The sequence below is a fragment of the Delphinus delphis genome, chromosome 7, assembly GCF_949987515.2.
Source record: "Delphinus delphis chromosome 7, mDelDel1.2, whole genome shotgun sequence".
NCBI classification, from domain to species: domain Eukaryota; kingdom Metazoa; phylum Chordata; class Mammalia; order Artiodactyla; family Delphinidae; genus Delphinus; species Delphinus delphis.
Window position 1 is genome coordinate 71,679,092 of NC_082689.1, and position 16,027 is coordinate 71,695,118.

At 37.4% G+C, this 16,027-nt stretch overlaps 1 protein-coding gene and 1 pseudogene across 20 annotated transcripts in view; one reads left to right on the top strand and one right to left on the bottom strand.

Annotated features, from left to right (window-relative positions):
- BAZ2B (bromodomain adjacent to zinc finger domain 2B) overlaps positions 1-16,027 on the top strand; it is a 382,464-nt gene that overhangs the window by 63,126 nt on the left and 303,311 nt on the right. The window lies entirely within an intron of this gene.
- Positions 10,364-11,227, bottom strand: LOC132428157 (small ribosomal subunit protein eS6-like; annotated as a pseudogene).

Genomic DNA, 16,027 nt, shown 5'->3' on the forward strand with positions numbered 1-16,027 from the left:
TGAGCCATGGCCGCTGAGCCTGTGCGTCCGGAGCCTGTGCTCCGCAGCGGGAGAGGCCACAACAGTGAGAGGCCCGCGTAGTGCAAAAAAAAAACGAAACTGCTCCCAAAAAAGTACATTAATTTTTTTAAAATTTAAGCAGAGTCATCAGTGATACACACTGTAACATAGACAGATTCTGCAACTTAAGTTCAGGCAAGTTAGTGAGACAAAAACTTTCTGGAAAATAAAGCAGAATCCAGAGTTGCTATATGCTCTCTAAAATGTAGTTTTCAAAAATAGTAGACATGCAAAAAAAAAAAAAAAGAAACAGTGACACATACCAGAAAATAAGATAGTCAGTAGTAACTAACTCTGGGTCCAAATGTTAGACTTAGCAGACAAAGATCTCAAAGCTAGGGAGACAAATTGAAGAAAAGTGATAAAAAAGAATCTCAGAGAACTTTAGGATAGTATGAAGTATCCCAACATACATTTAATGGACATGCTAAAATGAGAGGAAGGGTCGGGAGTGGCAGAAAAAATAATTAATGAAAACCCCCCAATTTTGATAAGAACATTAAACTACAGATTGAAGAAGCTCAACAAACTCCAAATATGAAAAAGACAAGGGATACACCTGGATACTTTACAGTGAAACTGTTGAAAGGCAAAGACAAATAGAAACTCTTGAAAGAAGCAATAGGAAAAAAACTCATCATGAATAAGGGAGCAACAATGTGATTAATAGCTAAGTTCTCTAATCAGAAACAAGAAGAGCATCAAGAAGACAATGTAATGACATATTCAGGGTCCTGGAGTTGAGTCTGGTAGGGGAACTGACAACTAAGAATTCTATATGCAGTAAAATTATCCTTCAGTAATGAAAGTGAAAAACATTCCTTCTAAGAAAACAAAAACTAAGATTTTATTGCTTAGCAGATCTGTACTACAAGCATTACTTAATGAAATTCTTCATCATTACTTAATGATACTTAGCAATAACTCAGAGCCACATGAAGGAATGAAGAGCACTAGCAATGGTACATGTGTGGGTAAATACAAAAGACCATATGATGTTTTTCCTTGTCTTCTTATTTCTTCAAAAACCAAGTGTTTAAAGCAATAATTATAGTACTTTATTGTTGGACATGTATATGAAAGTAATATAATTAATATTAAGATTACTAACGAGGGTGGTTGATATGGACCATATAGGAGCACATTTGCTATAATAGAATTAAGTCAATTATTTATCTGAAATAGATTGTCATAAGTTAAAGATTCGTTTTTTAACCCCTAAAACAATGACTAAAAAGAAACTTTACAAAATCAAATAATTTAATCGAAAGAGGAATTACAATGTTACATTGAAAACATACTTATTTTATGTAAAAGACCCTAAAGGAGTAACAGAGGACCAAAAAAGACATTTAGAAAGCAAATATCAAAATGGAAAATAAAATCCAACCGTATCAGTAATTACAATACTTGTGAATGGACTTCGATTGAAAGACAAAAATTTACATTTCTTTTCTTTATTCCTGTAAACAGTATTATGACTGTCTTCCATTTGCCTTTCCAGATCCACTCTTCTCCTTAGTATACTTTGCTTTTTGCCATAGGAAGCTTATTTGTTTGGATCATATGGGTGTACCCTCTGGCACCTGGTCAGTTTTTACCAATGAGGAGACCCTCAGGAATACTGCAGGGAAGAGTATGTAACAAGCATTTATTTTCCCTGGCTCCCTGTGGGGGCACAGCAGGCTATCTAGGTCTGTACACTGAAAGTGGCCTTTTCTACACTACTCCCTCCTTCTGATTACAGTCACTAACCCCTCTACTTAAACCTACAGGTATAAGGAAAGGGAAAGTTCTTCTGCTGTTAGCCTTGGATTATGGCACTGTCCCCTGTGGTTCCTCTTCACTCTTACTTTTATAAATAGTACCTTTGTACCTTAACCTCCCTTGGATTGTCCCAAGTTGAATATGCCATCTGTGTCCCAAATGAACCCTGGCTGATAATATCTATGAATTTTTAGGTAGGATATTTTTTTTTACTCCATATCAGCCATCTTCTTTTAAATCTTTTTCAATGTTATATATATTTTTCTTCATTCTGAAAAATCTTCAAAACTCTCACATCTTTATTCTGTTTTAGTGTGCCTATAATGCATATATTAATTATTTTATTTGTTATTTTGCATTATGTAATTCCTTCTATTGATGAATTGTTTTTCAGTCCATCTTGTCTTTTTAATTTCTATCTTTGCCTCTCCTGTTGCATATTCTTTGAAGTAACCAAGCAGATGAAAACTGTATGTTTACATTCTGTTCAGAGGAAACCATTTATAGAATGTATGCTATTTTACATTTGCCACAGTGTCTTTTCAAAGCAGTCTCCTCTTTCTCCCTCCCTCCCTCCCTCCCCCCCGCCCCCCGCTTTCTTCTCATGTAACCCCATCTGACATTTTTTTCAATACACAGCATTGAAGAGGCACCCCTGTATATGTAAATATATATATGTGTATGTATGTGTATATATATATATATTTATTTATTTATTTATTTATTTATTTATTTATTTATTTTTTGCGGTACGCGGACCTCTCACTGTTGTGGCCTCTCCTGTTGCGGAGCACAGGCTCCAGACGTGCAGGCTCAGCGGCCATGGCTCACGGGCCCAGCCACTCCGCAGCATGTGGGATCTTCCTGGACCGGGGCACAAACCCGTGTCCCCTGCATCGGCAGGCAGACTCTCAACCACTGCGCCACCAGGGAAGCCCACCCCTGTATATTTTTACTTTAAAACAACTGCTGGGAAATAGCCCTCTAAGCATTAACTTTGAAGGCAAATTTCTACCTCATTTTGAAATACCCATTGACATTTGTCTTGTATGGATTAGTTGACCTGTCATGTGTTTTTTGTCTTGGGTTTTCTGTCTAAGTTAGTGTGAGATCTCAGTTTACAATGCTTAGAATGTATGTGCTATATTCAAGTCTATCTTTCCATCCTTTTCCACTCCAAGTATGCAAAATTTTGTAGGTTTCCACCATGTGCCGCTGCTTCTTTATATTTCATGCTGACAGTTTTAGTCTCTGAAGATATTACAGACAAAAGAAGCTAAGGTGGAACCTTTGGAATCAACCTTCTGATTCTGGCTGCCTCGGTATATCATTTTGTATAATTGGGAAATGCCTATCTTTTTACTCATCAGTACATTGCAACATGTAGTGGTAGTTGAGTTCTTTTTCTGTCTGTGTTAGTCTGTGCTATTCTTATTCATGGAATGTACTACTGATTCCATTCCCATTTTGTAACAGTGAAAATTCCACTAAAGTTTTATTGTTTAAAGTTTCTGTACTCTTTTAAGTCAACTCCCGTGTCCAGTTACTCTTGCTATTTTGTACTCCATTAACTCCCAAAGAATTTTAGATGAGGAAGAATTCATTAGAGATTATCTAGTAGAATTTTCTATTTGTTGAAGATATAGTAAAGAGGTTAAATTAGGATTCTAGGAACAACCAAATGTAATAAAATACAGGCAGGTCTTCTGTTTGCCAGTCCACTGCCCTTTGCATTATTTCATGCTACATGTTTTATTATTTGAGCTTATTTGTAGTGAATTCCATTAGAAAGAACCCTACTATAGTGATCAACATATCTAGCTTTTAGTTATAGATATGTCATTAATTAGCTGAAAGATTTTGGAAGTCACTGAACTTTATTTGTAATTACAAAATAGATCATATAAGCCAGCTGATCCAGGTTTCCTTTAAGATCTATTTCAGTTTTAAATTCAATTCTAAATGGTTTTCATTTATAAGATGCCAAGCAAAGACTACCTTAAGTTTTGGTGAGAGGGACCAGGTGACTCAAAACTTGTAAGCTACGATTCTTTCCAACTCTTTTATATATTCTTTTAAAGTAAGTATACAATATCTATCTCAACTGTGCACAGTTGAGATTATGCACACATTTGAACAAATTCAAAAATAGTCTAATAGGAGAAATCTTACAGAAATGACATTTTTGAAAAACCACTAATGTCAAATGCTTATCAGGTATTTGTTAGTTAAAATTTTTAAACAGTTTTTTATAAAGAGGTAGTAGTGTAGGAGGTTAGTTGAAAATGCCATCTTGAATACTCAACATCATTAATTATGGTGAAATGTAAACAAAAAGCACTTTACACTCTTTACACCCATTAAGGATGGTTACAATATCAAAGACAGAGAGCAGCAAATGATGGTGAGGATGTGGAGAAATTGTAACCCTCATATGTTGCTGGTGGGAATACACACGTTACAGCTACTCTGGACAATAGTTTGGCAGTTCCTCAAAAAGTTAAAAGTATATGACTTAGCAATTTCACTCCAGGTGTATACCCAAGGGAACTGAAAACATAGGTTCACCAAAACCTGTATATGAATGTTTATAGCAATATTATTCATAATAGCCAAAAGGTAGAAACAATCCAAATGTGCATTAGTGGACAAATGGAAAAAGAAAATGTGGTATATCCATACAGTGAAATATTATTCAACAATAAAGGGAATGAAGTACTGATACATGCTACAATATAGGTGAACCTTAAAAACATTATGCTATGTGAAAGAAGCCAATCACAAAAGACCACATGTTGTATGTTTCCATACATATGTAATGTCCAGAATAAGCAAATCCATAGAGAGAGCAAGTCGATTGGTGGTTGCTAGGAACTGGGTGAAGAGGAGAATTGGTAGTGGCTGCTAATGGGTATAGGATGTCTTTTTAGGGTGATGAAAATCTGGAATTAGACAGTAGTGATGATTGCACAAACTTGTGAATATACTAAAAAACATGGATTTGCATACTTTAAAAGGGTGAAATTTATATTAAGTGATTTATATTTCAATAATAAACATCTAGGAACTTCCCTGGCGGTCCAGTGGTTAAGACTCTGAGCTTCCAATGCAGGGGGCATGGGTTCAATCCCTGGTTGGGGAACTAAGATCCCACATGCTGCGCAGAGTGGCCAAGTAATAATAATAATAACAATAATAATAATAATAAACATCTAAAACATGATAAGGTAGGTCATCACGAAATTGTTCAAAACCAGTGATAAAGAGAAAATCTTGAGAGCAGTTTGAAGAAAAGAGACACATGACTACAGAGCAACAAATATCAGAATTTAAGCAGATATAGCATCAGAAACAATGTAAAGAGGAAGACCATAGACCAGCATCTTTAAAATAAAGAAAATACTTTTAACCGAGAATCCTATACCCAGCAAAAATCTTTGAAACATGAAAGTGAAGTCTTTTATAGATATACAAAAGCTGAAAGACAAGTGATTTTTGATAAAGGTACAGAATCAACTTAATGGAAAAAGGATAGTCTTTTCAGTAGATAGAGCTGGCAAAATTGGATATCCATATGGCAGAAATGGATTTTCATCCATACTTTGCATGATATGTACAAAGTAACTCAAAATGGATCACAGGCCTAAATGTAAATAAGACCTCAACTATAAAGCTTCTAGAACAAAACATAAGGAAAGGAGAAAATCTTCATGATTTTCTACTAAGATTTCCAAAAGCTGGATCAATAAAAGTAAAAACTGATAAATCAGTTTTTATCAAGATAAAAATAAACTCTGCTCTTAAAAATATACCCTTAGGGCTTCCTTGGTGGCGCAGTGGTTGAGAGTCCGCCTGCTGATGCAGGGGACACGGGCTTGTACCCCGGTCCAGGAAGATCCCACATGCTGCGGAGCGGTTGGGCCCGTGAGCCATGGCCGCTGGGCCTGCGCGTCCGGAGCCTGTGCTCCACAATGGGAGAGGCCACAACAGTGAAAGGCCCGCGTACCACAAAAAAAAAAAAAAAAAAAAAATACCCTTAAGGGAATGAAAAGATGTATTCATTTCACTAGCCACTCCTTCTTAATTTCTTTTCCTGGTTTTTCCTCATATCTCCACCTTCTAAGTATTGCAGTATCACAGAACTTAGTCTGTGTGAAGTCACTCTTTGATCTCACCATTTCATATTTTAAATACTATAAGCAACTAACTCCCAGACTTGTATTTCCAGCCAGGACCTTACCCCAGACTCCAAACTTATATAGCCTTCTTTGTGCTTAACATCTCCACCTGGATATTTAATTAGTGTCTTCAACGTAACAAGTAACAAACAAACCTACTGATTTTTAAAAAAATATATTTATTTTATTTATTATTTATTTTGGCTGTGTCAGATCTTAGTTGCGGTGTGCTGGATCTTTGTTGAGGCATGCAAGATATTCGTTGCAGCACTCAGGTTTCTCTCTAGTTGCGGCGTTCGGACTCCTCTCTAGTTGTGGTGTGCGGGTTTTCTTTCTCTAGTTGTGGCGTGTGGGCTCCAGGGTGCATGGGCTCTTTAGTTGTGGCGTGGGGGCTCCAGAGTGTGTGGGCCTTGTAGTTTGGGGCATGCAGGCTCTCTCGTTGAGGCTCACGAGCTCAGTAGTTGTGGCATGTGGGCTTAGTTGCCCCACAGCATGTGGGATCTTAGTTCCCTGACCAGGGATCAAACCTGTGTCCCCTGCATTGGAAGGTGGATTCTTTACCACTGGACCACCAGGGAAGTCCCAAACCAACTGATTTACACCAAACCACAACACCCTCACCCAAAGCAGCTCTTTTGCAGTCTCTCTATGTACATAAACACTAACTTTTGCCTTCTAGTTCCTGAGGACAAAAACCGTGGAGTCATCATTCACTAGAACTCTTTCTCTTATAGCACATATCAAATCCATCAACAGATCCTTTACCTCTACCTTCAACATATATAAAGAATCTGACCACTTTCTACTACTTCAATCACTACCATCAATTCTAACCTTAGTATGATCATCCTTTGCTTAGAATTTGCAGCGATCTCCTACATGGTCTAACTTTCATTCTTTTTTCACTACAGTCTGTTCTAATACTAAAGCCAGAGAGAACTTTTTCAAAAGTAAGTCAGGCCATGTCCTTTCGTTGCTCAAAGCCACACAGTGGTTTCCTCCTCAGGATAAAAATTCAACATCTTTGTATAATGGCTTCAAAAGCCCTGCAGAATATGGCGCCATCTGTGGCACTCTCTTGACCTTATCTCTTGGTGCTCTTCTTGACCACATCAGACTATTTACTGTTTGTTGAACAAACTAAGCATGCTCCTGTCACAGGACATTTGTAAATCTTGTTCCCTCTGCTTGGGAAGCTCTTCCCCCATAAGACTACATGCCTTATTCCCTCACTTTTAAAAAGTCTGTGCTCAGATGTCTTATCAGAGGCCCTTTCTCACCTTTCCTAGAACTTCTTGTACATCTTGCTTTCCCTACTTTTTTCCGTAAGACATGTCAAAATTATATATAGCAGGCATGTGCAAACTATGGCCATTGGATAAATCTTAGCTACCACCTGTTTTTGCATATAAAGTTTTCTTGGAACACAACTATGCTCACTTTTTTATCTGTTGCCTATGGCTGGTTTTTCACTACAATGACAAAGTTGAGTAATCGCAATAGAGACATGAGACCTCTAAAGCCTAAAACGTTTACTGTTTGGCCATTTACAGAAGAAGGTTGCGGACCCTGATATGCACTATGTGTCTGCTTGTGTTTATTGCCTGTCTCTCCCCATGAGAAAGTAAGTCCTATGAAGGCAGTTACTTTTTTCACTGCTGCATCCTTAGCACCTAGAATAGTATCTGGCACATAATAGGTATTCAATAAGTATTTCAGGAACAATTAAATGACAATTAAAGAGAATACATGATATGATCTAGTAATTAAAGGATATATTAAAGGATTTTAGGCTTTAAAGACAAAAATTCTTCTAGATTATAAGCTTTGTTATTATGTATCATTATCATCTAAAAATAAATACACTTTTTTTTTTCAATTAAGCATGTTTGCAATTAAGAAAAGAGACTCCTGTGTAGGGGGAATTCCCTGGTGGCCTAGTGATTAGGATTCCGGGCTTTCACTGCAGTGGCCTGGGTTCAGTCCCTGGTCGGGGAACTGAGATCCCGCAAGCCACGCATGTGGCCAAAAAAAAAGACTCCTGTGTAAAGATGGTAGAAAGAAGCTACAGAATTTCCCTCCTCTGATACCTAATGATATGATCTTCAACATATCATTTTTAAAAAAAATGATATGATCTTTTTTAAAAAAAAGATAAGAACAGCAGAACCAGAAGAAAAAAAGAAAACAAAACATTTGTCAGCAGTAACCAGAAATAAGAAACAGGATAGAATCTCAATGTCATATATTTCAAAAGATGATAGCTGAGGAAAGAAAAAGATTTGCCAAAGCATGGAATGGCACCCAGCCCCATTCTCCCCCAAATCTTATCTTAATGTCAAGATTAATGATGATCTTGAGATTCATCATTGATACAACTGAAATAGTAGGGGGAGTAACTGTGTAGAGTCTCCTTACATTTTTCTTTTTCTTACTATGTGAAAGTAGAAAAAGCTGCTGGGAAGAGATGTCTGGAAGGTGAAAAGTGAGGATTAGGGATGATTTCCTGGCAGAAGCAGAGGCTTCAGGACTCCTGAATTGAGGGAATGGTCTATATCCCAATGGCTATCTCCCTATAGGAATAAGTTTGTTCCCTCCCCAAGTAGTTAGGGTGAAACGCCAGGAAAATCTCAAAGAACTGATCCCAATTTCTCCAACAAAAGCCACACATAAAAGCTGCCGCACACAAAAACAGAAATATGGATCAACGGAACAGGATAGAAAGCCCGGGGATAAACCCACGCACATATGGTCACCTCATTTTTGATAAAGGAGGCAAGAATATACAATGGAGAAAAGACAGCCTGTTCAATAAGTGGTGCTGGGAAAACTGGACAGCTACATGTACAAGAATGAAATTAGAACACTCCCTAACACCATACACAAAAATAAAGTCAAAATGGATTAGAGACCTAAATGTAAGGCCAGACACTATAAAACTCTTAGAGGAAAACATAGGCAGAACACTCTATGACATAAATCACAGCAAGATCCTTTTTGACCCACCTCCTAGAGAAATGGAAATTAAAACAAAAATAAACAAATGGGACCTAATGAAACAGAGGCTTTTGCACAGCAAAGGAAACCATAAACAAGATGAAAAGACAGCCCTCAGAATGGAAGAAAATATTTTCAAATGAAGCAACTGACAAAGGATTAACCTCCAAAATTTACAAGCAGCTCATGCAGCTCAATATCAAAAAATCAAACAACCCAGTCCAAAAATGGGCAGAAGACCTAAATAGACATTTCTCCAAAGAAGATATACAGATTGCCAACAAACACATGAAAGGATGCTCAACATCACTAATCACTGGAGAAATGCAAATCAAAACTACAATGAGGTATCACCTTACACCAGTCAGAATGGTCATCATCAAAAAATCTACAAACAACAAATGCTGGAGAGGGTGTAGAGAAGAGGGAACCCTCTTGCACTGTTGTTGAGAATGTAAATTGATACAGCCACTATGGAGAACACTATGGAGGTTCCTTAAAAAACTAAAAATAGAAGTACCATATGACCCAACAATCCCACGACTGGGCATATACCCTGAGAAAACCGTAATTCAAAAAGAGTCATGTACCACAATGTTCATTGCAGCTCTGTTTACAATAGCCAGGACATGGAAGCAACCTAAGTGTCCATCGACAGATGAATGGATAAAGAAGATGTGGCACATATATACAGTGCAATATTACTCAGCCATAAAATGTAACGAAATTGAGCTATTTGTGGTGAGGTGGATGGACCTAGAGTCTGCCATACAGAGTGAAGTAAGTCAGAAAGAATAAAACAAATACTGTATGTTAACACATATATATGGAATCTAAAAAAAAAAGGTTCTGAAGAACCTAGGGGCAGGACAGGAATAAAGACACAGACATAGAGGATGGACTTGAGGATACGGGGAGGGAGAAGGGTAAGCTGGGATGAAGTGAGAGAGTGGCATGGACATATATACACTACCAAATGTAAAATAGATAGCTAGTGGGAAGCGACCACATAGCAGGGAGATCAGCTGGTGCTTTGTGACCACCTAGAGGGCTGGGATAGGGAGGGTGGGAGGGAGACGCAAGAGGGAGGAGATATGGGGATATATGTGTATGTATAGCTGATTCACTTTGTTATAAAGCAGAAACTAACACACCATTGTAAAGCAATTATACTCCAATAAAGATGTTAAAAAAAAAAAGCTGCCACAAAAGCTCCTCTCTTCTTATTCTTTGGCCATACAAAAAAATTCACAGTACGTAAGTTTCTTTTTTGACATTTTTAAAGATTCAACTTATATTATCTTTTTTTTTTTTTTTTTTTTTGATGTCTGATCTTATTTATTTGTTACTCTTAGAACATCTCACTTTTGACTGGACTCAGAAGTAGACGCTCTCAGAGAGGACAGCCTCCGTTTCTTCGCAGTCTCTTCCTGGTGTTTTTCTTTGGCCTCCTTCATTCTCTTGGCCAAAAGTTTAGCATATTCTGCAGCCTCTTATTTTTCTTAGTTCGCTGTTTCTTCAGAGCAATACGCCGACGTTTGTGTTGCAGAACACGTGGAGTAACAAGACGCTGCACCTTGAGTGTTTTGGTCCTAGGTTTCTTACCTTCTTTGTTTAGGGGCTTTTTCACAACATACTGGCGGACATCATCTTCTTTAGGGAGTCTGAAAAGTTTGCGGATTCTGCTAGCTCTTTTGGGCCCCAGGCGATGAGGCACAGTAGTATCAGCGAGTCCAGGAATATCCTTCTCCCCTTTTTTTACGATGACCAAATTGAGAACGCTCAATTTGGCATCCACAATGCAACCCCGCACAGATCTGTGCTTTCTTTCTCCAGTCCTCCTTGGTCTGTAACAGGAATGCCCCTTACTCAGTAGTAGGCAGACTCGGCCATGTCCAGAAATGGGCAGAAGACCTAAATAGACATTTCTCCAAAGAAGATATACAGATTGCCAGCAAACACATGAAAGGATGCTCAACATCACTAATCACTGGAGAAATGCAAATCAAAACTACATGGGTCAAGACACCCTGCTTCATGGGGAAACCCTGTTTGTCGTTCCCACCACTGATTCGGACCACATAACCCTTCCATTCTTCACCCAGAGCGTCAGCAGCAACTTCTGTAGCCATACACTTCTCATAAAAGCTACGAAGTTTTCATTTATCTTCCACTTCAATGAGTTTCTGGCAGCCAGTGGCTGGAAAAGAGATGTTCAGCCTCATTCTGAAGCAGCCGACCACCTCCGAGGCGCCAAGAAAAAGAGCTCAACTTATATTATTTCCATGTGATTTCTATCATTTGATTTGCCTCTCAGAGGATAATTTTTTTTTCTCTCTCTCCAATTGCCTCTCTTCAGTCAAGAATGGGAAAGAGAGAGAAAGGTTATAGATATATGGGGGGAGAGAGAGAAGTAATAAAAAGTAATTTTAATGCACTTGGGCTAGGATCTGTGTAGCAAGCGGGATCTTATTTCCCCAACCAGGGATGAACCCATGCCCCCTGCAGTGGAAGCATGGATTCTAACCCCTGGACCACCAGGGAATTCCCTGGGCTGGGGTATTTTAAAGCCATTGACTCTGTTTTAAACAAAATATGATGACTTTTTTTGGGTAAACTATTCTGGTAAAACAGTAAAAGCTTCCCAGAATAAGCACAAAATAACACTTTTCAGTATTTTTGTCTCTAAAGGTGGAAAAGACACTAAAGCTAAGGAAGTATTAATTCAGTGTTGCACTTCTCAGAGCAAAAGTAGATATAAAACCATACAGTTGCCAAGTTTATTAAACCTGCAGCAAAATAATAAATATTATGTCTGGCAAGAACTCAGGATCAACTATTGGCAGAATTCCTTTAATGTGATAATTTTGGACATTATAATATCAATGATGTAATAAGAAAGCATAGTTACTCTACCTACTCTTTTCTTAATATAAATTTATTTATTTATTTTTGGTTGTGTTGGGTCTTCGTTTCTGTGCGTGGGCTTTCTCTAGTTGCGACGAGCGGGGGCCACTCCTCATGGCGGTGCGCAGGCCTCTAACTATCGCGGCCTTCTCTTGTTGCGGAGCACAGGCTCCAGACGCGCAGGTTCAGTAGCTGTAGCGCACGGGCCTAGTTGCTCTGTGGCATGTGGGATCTTCCCAGACCAGGACTCGAACCCGTGTCCCCTGCATTGGCAGGCAGATTCTCAACAACTGCACCACCAGGGAAGCCCTCTACCTACTCTTAACATGTGCATGCTAACAGATACTTTACAGTTGGGTGAAACCTTCTATGTAAAGAGCATACATGGATGTTTTACTGTTTATGAGGGAAAAGTGCTTGACAGCTTCTTGTTTGTTTTTCTTTTTAATCACTGAAAATCCATGCTTAAAGGGGAAGAAATTTTTAAATTTTGGCTTGTGGTTATTTTCTGAGCCAAAAAATTTTCTGGAAAAGGTTTGTTGGATTCAGTATTGACAGAGTACAAGCAGAGAACAGGAACAACATCTCTACACTAGTTAAAGAGTTGACACGTGAATATTATTTCTCATAGTGCATTATTGCCAGAGCACAATTGTCTGTAAACAATATGGACTTTGATCTTGATTCAGTTTTTAAAGGAAATCATGAGAATTGTGCCTATGATTGAATTTTGGTCCTTGAGTATATATTCTTCAAAATGCTGTGAAAAAAAATGAGCAGTGAATAGAAAACTCTTGTTTTCCACCTTGAAACAGGTTGGCTGTCAAGAGGGAAGTTAGTCATATGAATTTTTGAAATCAGATATGATATAAAAATATTTTTTCATGGGAATTCTCTGGCAGTCCAGTGGTTAGGACTCAGCACTTTCACTGCTGGGGTCCGGGTTCAATCCCTGGTCAGGGAACTAAGATCCTGCAAGCTACTCGGCAAAAAAAAAAAAAAAAAAAAAAATTTATTCATGACCCTAAAAAAGACCATTTCTGTGATTTCAGGTGGCTTGCCCCAATGGCAGCATGTATCAGAAGCTTGAAAAGCCTAAAATTGTCTTTCAGGGCTAAATTATTACATTAGGGCTAAATTATTACATTAGTGCTGAAAATAATATATTAGGACAAACTATAATGCAAAGAAGGCTTTATTACTATGAGATGGACTGTTTCACAAATTAGGATATGCATTCTTCTTCCGCCATCTCCACCCAGAAAAAATAACCACTTCTAATGTGTACTCATTTCACTTTGAATACCTCTATTAGAGTATTTAACACATTGTATCAGATATTTTGGAGTATTTACATTTCTCAGTTGGACTGTGCACTCCTCAAGGGCTAGTGATCGTGGTCCTCCCCAAAAGAGGTGTGCTAGTAAATCTTTCTGGGAATAAAAATAATTACAATTTACAAATAATAACATATACAATACTGTATTGTAAAATCCATATAGGTGATTGATTCTTACAGAATGCTTTGGTTGATTTTTACCAAACTCTTGTTTCTATAGCCCTGTCTGTAGCCAACCTATAGGTGTGCAATTGTTGAAGAATGTAGTGTTAACATAAATGGTCATTGATATTTTTGTCTAAGTAAAAGAGTAAGATGAAAATTAAACTTTACTTTTTCATCAATGATGTGACTTCTCACTAACTCATTAATAGTTTAAAAATAGTATTAGAAGATTATTTATTTCAGCGTAACACTTTAAATTTAATTTGATTAATACTTTTTTCTATTAGTTAAGTCTAGACCAGTGGTTCCCCAACCTTTTTGGCACCAGGGACCAGTTTCATGGAAGACAATTTTTCCATAGACTGGGGGCAGGTAGGGATGGTTTCAGGATGATTCAAGCACATTACATTTATTGTGCAGTTTATTTCTATTATTATTACATTGTAATGTATAATGAAATAATTATATAACTCACCATAATGCAGAATCAGTGGGAGCCCTGAGCTTGTTTTCACTTGCCACTCACTGATAGGGTTTTGATATGAGTCTGCAAGCAACTGATTTATTATGGTCTCTGTGCAGTCAAACCTCTCTGCTAATGATAATCTGTATTTGCAGCCGCTCCCCACTGCTAGCATCATCACCTCAGCTCCACCTCAGATCATCAGGCATTAGATTCTAATAAGGAGCACGCAGCCTAGATGCCTCACATGCACAGTTCACAGTAGGGTTCGCACTCCTATGAGAATCTAATGCCACCACTGATCTGACAGGGGGTGTAGCTCAGGCGGTAATGCAAGAGATGGGGAGCGGCTGTAAATACAGATGAAGATTTGCTCGCTTGCCCACTGCTCACCTCCTGCTGTGCGGCCCAGTTCCCAATGGGCCATGGACTGATACCAGTTCGTGGCCCAGGGCTTGGGGACCCCTGGTCTAGACTATCAACAAAACATTAAGCTCATGCCCTGATTTGTAGCATTTGCCGATTTCTAGGTTGTAAACATTCCCACTGTGGTCTGTTTCAAGCTACCAATGTGATATCACTGGTAATAGAGTTGGGAAGAGATGGGCAGTAGCACACCACTGTATAGCTTTTTCTGCATGCTACAATGGACATAAATAACCTCAAGGGCATCGATAATAGTAAAGCATAATAAAATAAGAAGTGATGAATTGTATTTATTTGTTTTTAATATAAGTTTGAAAATATTTATTTTTGGTAATGGCTGTGTTTAACTAGTAGCTTCAAGAATCCCTAAAGATTTAATTTTTGACAGCATGTGCTTGTATGAGTTGGATTCATCACACTGCTGCCCCTGGAGTGGTCCCATGCATAATCTACACAGCCTTATGTGACTGATTTGTTAATTGATTTAATGCAATCAACTTAACATGTTCATCATATGCCCTTGGCTTTTATGGAGGATTGCTATAAGACCATACAAATGATGTCTATGCATTGGCTATAAGATTACATCAAAACTTTGATATTTTACTCCAATGTTTTAAGTTTGTCTTATTGAATTGGTTACTTTCTTATTTATCAGACAAGAATAGTATCCTGTTCCCTCTTTGTTTTATCTGCCTTGAAACTCACAGGTAAATTGTACACTTGATCATAATAACTGTTAGTGCAGACCAATAACATTTCATTTAAAAGAAATCTTATGTTCAAATTTTAAGAGATATATATATGTATATATACGTATGTACATATACATACATATATACATATAATACATATACAGACCTTCATTCATACATATATATGTATACATACAAACACAATTTCAAATTAGGTTTCCTAAGGTACATTTGATATGAAATGTTGAATAAAGTCTTAATTTGTTTCCTTTATTTACCAGTTTTCAAAGTAATGAGTTGGTTCCCTAGCATTCTTCAAAGGTGAACAATGTGTTTTTTAAGTATCATTATGAACTCATGTCTTAAGATATATTTGTTATGTTTCAATCCATTGTAGTTATTCTTAAGAAGTTCAAATTGTCTCATCTTTGGCCAGTGGGAGCCAATTCAAGTTGGGTTCTTCAAATTTACTCTCAAGTCCTTTTTATATGACCCCAATAATCTTTGATAGTTTTCATGCTTAAAGGTATGATAGGGTATTTTAGGCTTATCTTGGCCATTACCTATCCCAAACCTAGAATCAACCTTTGCTTCAAGGAATTTGTTTCAGGGGCAAATGATGTTTAGTGTCTATAATTGGAAACATAAGTATGTGCTTGTTGCTACTGAAGTAGTCCCTGGTTTTAGGCATTTACAGTGGGCAGAACTAAGAAATATATATTTTTAAATATAAAATATGTGATGAGTTCATTCTAATACATCCAGTTCAAATTCATGATCACAGAATTTTTATGTAACTCATTGATTTTACATCTGTTTCTTTTTTGTCCCACATCAAAAACACCAACTTAATTATCCATTTGCTTTTTCTCAGACTATGCATACAATAATATTACAATAACACTGCCAATTAATACCACAAAACTATGGCTAATGATAACAAATTAAGTTCCTATTTTGTTGCTTCTTTAAAGTTCATTTTCTTAGTTTAAATCCTATGAGGAAAGTACTGTTAAATTATTGTGTTTGT